The sequence below is a fragment of the Hyla sarda genome, unplaced genomic scaffold (genome assembly GCF_029499605.1).
Source record: "Hyla sarda isolate aHylSar1 unplaced genomic scaffold, aHylSar1.hap1 scaffold_740, whole genome shotgun sequence".
Taxonomy (NCBI): Eukaryota; Metazoa; Chordata; class Amphibia; order Anura; family Hylidae; genus Hyla; species Hyla sarda.
This window is the reverse complement of record NW_026610763.1, coordinates 168,287-174,286: the sequence shown is the minus strand read 5'-3', so window position 1 is coordinate 174,286 and position 6,000 is coordinate 168,287. Positions and strand designations below refer to the sequence as shown.

Genomic DNA, 6,000 nt, shown 5'->3' with positions numbered 1-6,000 from the left:
CTCCAACATGGACTGACATTCTGGCCTACTTTCAGCCGATGCGACTTGTCTGTCGCTGAACAGTCGCTTTTTATGTATTCAGCACCTATGTATAATGTTGTAAAAATGCTCTAGAAGCTAAAGTCGCAGAAATGTCACACATATTTGGCCTGCAACTTTCTGTGCGACAAATTCAGACAGGAAAAATCAGTATAAATCCTTAGAAAATTATCCCCCAGTGTCTCCATCTGCTGGCGGTATTGAATAAGCATTGCTGCACTGATGGGGTATGCATTAGACGAAAAAAAAGAAGAAAAAGAAGAATAATACGCCCAGAAAAGAGGCGAAAAGGAGAAAAACGTAAAAAAACGTGAAAAAAAAGTAAGAGGAAGAGAAGGGAAAAAAAGGTGGAAATGGGTTTAAAAGTGATTTCGGCGGAGAAATATATATATATATATATATATATATATATATATATATACGCGCACACACACACATATATATAAACGTATTCTCCGTTGAGATATTGCAGCCGCTGCTGTGTCCAGGCCCAGGAGCCTTAGCACTGTGCTGTGATGTCACTCAATACCACTGACATCACTAGGTGTAAACAACATCTCTCCTTTGCTGTGTATGTGACTATGGAGCTGTTTGGTGATGTCGTCTATTATGGCCTTCATAGAAGCAACAGGAGATTGTTGCATCCATCTAGAACCCTCAGAACTACAGTGCTATGATGTCACTCACTTCCACAGGCCTTGCAGAGTGTAAACAACAACAACCCAGCTTTGTTGTGTATGTAACCATAGGGATTTGTGATGTCACCTAGAACCTTCACAGCAGCGACAGCTTTATGAGGAGCATCAGCACTGCTCTGCCTGAGCAGAACCATCACCGCCATAGGTTGTCAAATAACCCGGGTTTAACCCACACAGGTAAGTCCAATGGGGTGCAGGCATGTCCTCTATGCTTACAGCTTCCCGTGGGTGTTGGTTTGATACCGTTTGGGGACAGCCAAGGAGGCATCTGCAGGCAACAAAGGTAGGTGTGTGCTTGTGTGTGTGTTTCCTATGCAGATCCTAAGCCCAGTGTCACATGCAAGTAGGAGGAGTAAGAAGGGTTCCTGGCAAATCCGGGTTATGGATTGCATTTAAAAAGGCCCCGTGGGAGTGCAATGGGCCCCTGTCTTGCTGCTTAGCAATAATGGTATGGGTTTAGGTTCTGCTGTGTGTACTGGTGGTTGACTGCCCCCCAGCCCAGAGTGTGCATGGAAAATTGTCTGGCAGCCTCCCTGACAGCAAGCAGTGATAGTGCCCATGAAGGGCACCTTGTTGGGCCCGCCCCTTTCACGGTTATCGCTTCTCGGCCTTTTGGCTAAGATCAAGTGTAGTATCTGTTCTTATCAGTTTAATATCTGATACGTCCCCTATCTGGGGACCATATATTAAATGGATTTTTGAGAGCCGATTTCGAAGCTTGCTTCCGTCGCCCTATGCATTGACCCGATATGGCAGTATCTTCGGGTACAGTGCACCACCCCCTTACAGGGTTAAAAAGAAAGATTCCTACTTTCATTGCTACCTGCTTGCTGGCTAGCCAGCTAGCCAGCCCTGTGGGCCTTGCTGCTGCTGCAGCCAAAAAACAAAAGGTGGTGCTGCTGCTGCTTCTGCTGCTTCTGCTTCTGCTTGTGTCTGGCCGCTGTTGGAGCGTCCAGGCACAGGACTTCTGCTGCTGCTGACTAAATGGCCTCCTTAATTGGATCATTTGAGTAGCCAGCACACCTGTGCAGGTAGGGCATGACATGATAGGCAGCTGCCTTGATAGCGGGTGGGTGCTGAATGTTCCTAATTGACAAAATAAGATTAATGCTTATGAAGAAATATAAAATCTCATCCCTTCCCCAATATCGCGCCACACCCCTACCCCTTAATTCCCTGGTTGAACTTGATGGACATATGTCTTTTTTTCGACCGTACTAACTATGTAACTATGTAACATAACATGGGGGGGGGGGGGTCTCCTGGCTGTTCACACAGGTGTGTCATTGCTGTACATTGACCATGCATTGCTTCTGTGGTATTGCAAGGGCAAAGACAAATGCTTCCAGCCATCCATTGCACTAATGGATTGGTCATCAGCTGGTTGTCTATGTCCCGCATCAATATAGACCAAAGTACAGAGGGTTAGGCTATGCTATTGTGCACCTACCTGATGCATCAGAAGGTGCGAGGCCCTTGCTAAATTCTGTGCACAGACTTTGAGATCTATACTTTAGACTGTATCTAAACCTGCTCCAACATGGACTGACATTCTGGCCTACTTTCAGCCGATGCGACTTGTCTGTCGCTGAACAGTCGCTTTTTATGTATTCAGCACCTATGTATAATGTTGTAAAAATGCTCTAGAAGCTAAAGTCGCAGAAATGTCACACATATTTGGCCTGCAACTTTCTGTGCGACAAATTCAGACAGGAAAAATCAGTATAAATCCTTAGAAAATTATCCCCCAGTGTCTCCATCTGCTGGCGGTATTGAATAAGCATTGCTGCACTGATGGGGTATGCATTAGACGAAAAAAAAGAAGAAAAAGAAGAATAATACGCCCAGAAAAGAGGCGAAAAGGAGAAAAACGTAAAAAAACGTGAAAAAAAAGTAAGAGGAAGAGAAGGGAAAAAAAGGTGGAAATGGGTTTAAAAGTGATTTCGGCGGAGAAATATATATATATATATATATATATATATATATATATATATATATACGCGCACACACACACATATATATAAACGTATTCTCCGTTGAGATATTGCAGCCGCTGCTGTGTCCAGGCCCAGGAGCCTTAGCACTGTGCTGTGATGTCACTCAATACCACTGACATCACTAGGTGTAAACAACATCTCTCCTTTGCTGTGTATGTGACTATGGAGCTGTTTGGTGATGTCGTCTATTATGGCCTTCATAGAAGCAACAGGAGATTGTTGCATCCATCTAGAACCCTCAGAACTACAGTGCTATGATGTCACTCACTTCCACAGGCCTTGCAGAGTGTAAACAACAACAACCCAGCTTTGTTGTGTATGTAACCATAGGGATTTGTGATGTCACCTAGAACCTTCACAGCAGCGACAGCTTTATGAGGAGCATCAGCACTGCTCTGCCTGAGCAGAACCATCACCGCCATAGGTTGTCAAATAACCCGGGTTTAACCCACACAGGTAAGTCCAATGGGGTGCAGGCATGTCCTCTATGCTTACAGCTTCCCGTGGGTGTTGGTTTGATACCGTTTGGGGACAGCCAAGGAGGCATCTGCAGGCAACAAAGGTAGGTGTGTGCTTGTGTGTGTGTTTCCTATGCAGATCCTAAGCCCAGTGTCACATGCAAGTAGGAGGAGTAAGAAGGGTTCCTGGCAAATCCGGGTTATGGATTGCATTTAAAAAGGCCCCGTGGGAGTGCAATGGGCCCCTGTCTTGCTGCTTAGCAATAATGGTATGGGTTTAGGTTCTGCTGTGTGTACTGGTGGTTGACTGCCCCCCAGCCCAGAGTGTGCATGGAAAATTGTCTGGCAGCCTCCCTGACAGCAAGCAGTGATAGTGCCCATGAAGGGCACCTTGTTGGGCCCGCCCCTTTCACGGTTATCGCTTCTCGGCCTTTTGGCTAAGATCAAGTGTAGTATCTGTTTGCTTGATCTGGCTGGAAGGTGCCCGGGGTACCCGCTCCTTTTCCCTGGGGGATCGTCCCATCTATATGGTGGGACTAAACCCCCTTGCTGACATCAGGGTTGCGGCTTAGTCCCCGGGCAACGAGGAGCGATCACTACCTACCTGCCTGCAGTAGGGGAGGTGTTTTTTCTGCGATGGAGGAGGCTGGCAAGAAAGAAGAGCCTGCTGGAGGTGTACCTAGCTACGCCAGACTACGAAATGGAGTCCGAATTACTCTTTTGGATGCTGGAAAGAAGGAGAGAGGTTTATTCTTCGTGGTGGAGGAGATTTTGTTCCAGCTTTTTGAGCTGAGGAAGGACCAGATATTATCGATGCTGGAATTTCCAAGAAGTGGAGTCTATGATGTGGTTCTGGTTTCGGAGGAGGACTATGGTGTGTTCTGCAATAAAGCATTGCTGTGGAAGTCGCACCCTAAGTTGGGAGGGGTAGAGATTACTCCCCATTTCCCGACTCGGGAAAGACTTATAACTGTGAGGATGTACAGTCCGTATATCACAGAAGAAGAGATTGTTCTGTTCCTTTCTAGATTCTGTGAGGAGGTGAAGCCAAAAGGCAAGATCTATAATCAATATGGACTTTGGACGACAAAGTGGAAATTTCAAGTGAAGTTTCAGAAAACACCTGATGGAAAGCTAATTTATCCCCCAGGGCGTTTTAAGATTGGCCCAGTAAATGGTGACCTGTTCTTTTCAGGCATGGACGACTTTTGTCGAAAGTGTAAAAGGTATGGCCATAGGAAAGATTTTTGTGATATTGTTTGGTGCTATAAATGCCAAGAAGAAGGCCATGAGCCAGAAGCATGTAAGGTGAAGAAAAAGTGTCATCTATGTGGTAATGAGGGACACCTGGCAGTAATGTGTCCTAAGAAGAAGAAGAAGAAAAAGGAGGTTATGAAACGAAGTAGGGAGGAGGAAACTGATGTGAGGGAAGAACCTGAAGAGGAGGAAACTCCAACCAGGAAAGTGATGGAGGAGAAGAAAAGGAAAGAAAATGAAGAAGAATATGTACCGGTAGAGTATGGAGGCTCTCTTGATGTTGTCTTCAAGAGTGTGTCAAAAAAAAGAGAAAAAAGCCTTTGACGAGGATTTGGGAAATCTGAAAGAAAGATTGGGAATCAAAGTCAATGAAGCAAGGGATAAAGTCTATTGTTCCTTTCACGCAGATATAGATAGATTTGTGGAAACATACAAGGTTCCAGCGTGGCTGGCGATTCCAGCCAAAAGTGAGATGCTGAGTGGATCTATAACTTGTGGTTTCTTAGACTTCTTGATGGTCTTTGCATGGAGAAGAGGAATGACATTTGGGTAATTTTTCTTTAAGAAATTATAGAATTATAGTATGGTTAGTTTTGGTTTGATAATTTTTTTATGTTTTAAATATGGTTTCTTTTATTGTTTAAAAAAAAAAAAAAAAAGAGATAAAGAAATAAAGAAAAACGGGTTTTCCTGATGATGAACAAAAAATCAAGCTCAAATAAGATCTTAGAGCTCTGATGGAGTTCTGAGGGTTAACTAAAAAAAAAAATCTGTTCTTATCAGTTTAATATCTGATACGTCCCCTATCTGGGGACCATATATTAAATGGATTTTTGAGAACGGGGGCCGATTTCGAAGCTTGCTTCCGTCGCCCTATGCATTGACCCGATATGGCAGTATCTTCGGGTACAGTGCACCACCCCCTTACAGGGTTAAAAAGAAAGATTCCTACTTTCATTGCTACCTGCTTGCTGGCTAGCCAGCTAGCCAGCCCTGTGGGCCTTGCTGCTGCTGCAGCCAAAAAACAAAAGGTGGTGCTGCTGCTGCTTCTGCTGCTTCTGCTTCTGCTTGTGTCTGGCCGCTGTTGGAGCGTCCAGGCACAGGACTTCTGCTGCTGCTGACTAAATGGCCTCCTTAATTGGATCATTTGAGTAGCCAGCACACCTGTGCAGGTAGGGCATGACATGATAGGCAGCTGCCTTGATAGCGGGTGGGTGCTGAATGTTCCTAATTGACAAAATAAGATTAATGCTTATGAAGAAATATAAAATCTCATCCCTTCCCCAATATCGCGCCACACCCCTACCCCTTAATTCCCTGGTTGAACTTGATGGACATATGTCTTTTTTTCGACCGTACTAACTATGTAACTATGTAACATAACATGGGGGGGGGGGGGTCTCCTGGCTGTTCACACAGGTGTGTCATTGCTGTACATTGACCATGCATTGCTTCTGTGGTATTGCAAGGGCAAAGACAAATGCTTCCAGCCATCCATTGCACTAATGGATTGGTCATCAGCTGGTTGTCTATGTCCCGCATCAATATAGA

At 44.9% G+C, this 6,000-nt stretch overlaps 2 non-coding genes and 1 pseudogene across 2 annotated transcripts; all 3 read left to right on the top strand.

The window, feature by feature from the left end:
- Positions 1–1,333: 1,333 nt before the first annotated feature.
- Positions 1,334–1,518, top strand: LOC130345000 (U2 spliceosomal RNA). Its single transcript, XR_008883788.1, has one exon. It is a non-coding gene; the product is annotated as a U2 spliceosomal RNA (small nuclear RNA).
- Positions 1,519–3,609: 2,091 nt separating this feature from the next.
- On the top strand, positions 3,610–3,739 carry LOC130345008 (U2 spliceosomal RNA; annotated as a pseudogene).
- A 1,447-nt stretch (positions 3,740–5,186) lies between these two features.
- Positions 5,187–5,371, top strand: LOC130345007 (U2 spliceosomal RNA). Its single transcript, XR_008883793.1, has one exon. It is a non-coding gene; the product is annotated as a U2 spliceosomal RNA (small nuclear RNA).
- Positions 5,372–6,000: the final 629 nt, after the last annotated feature.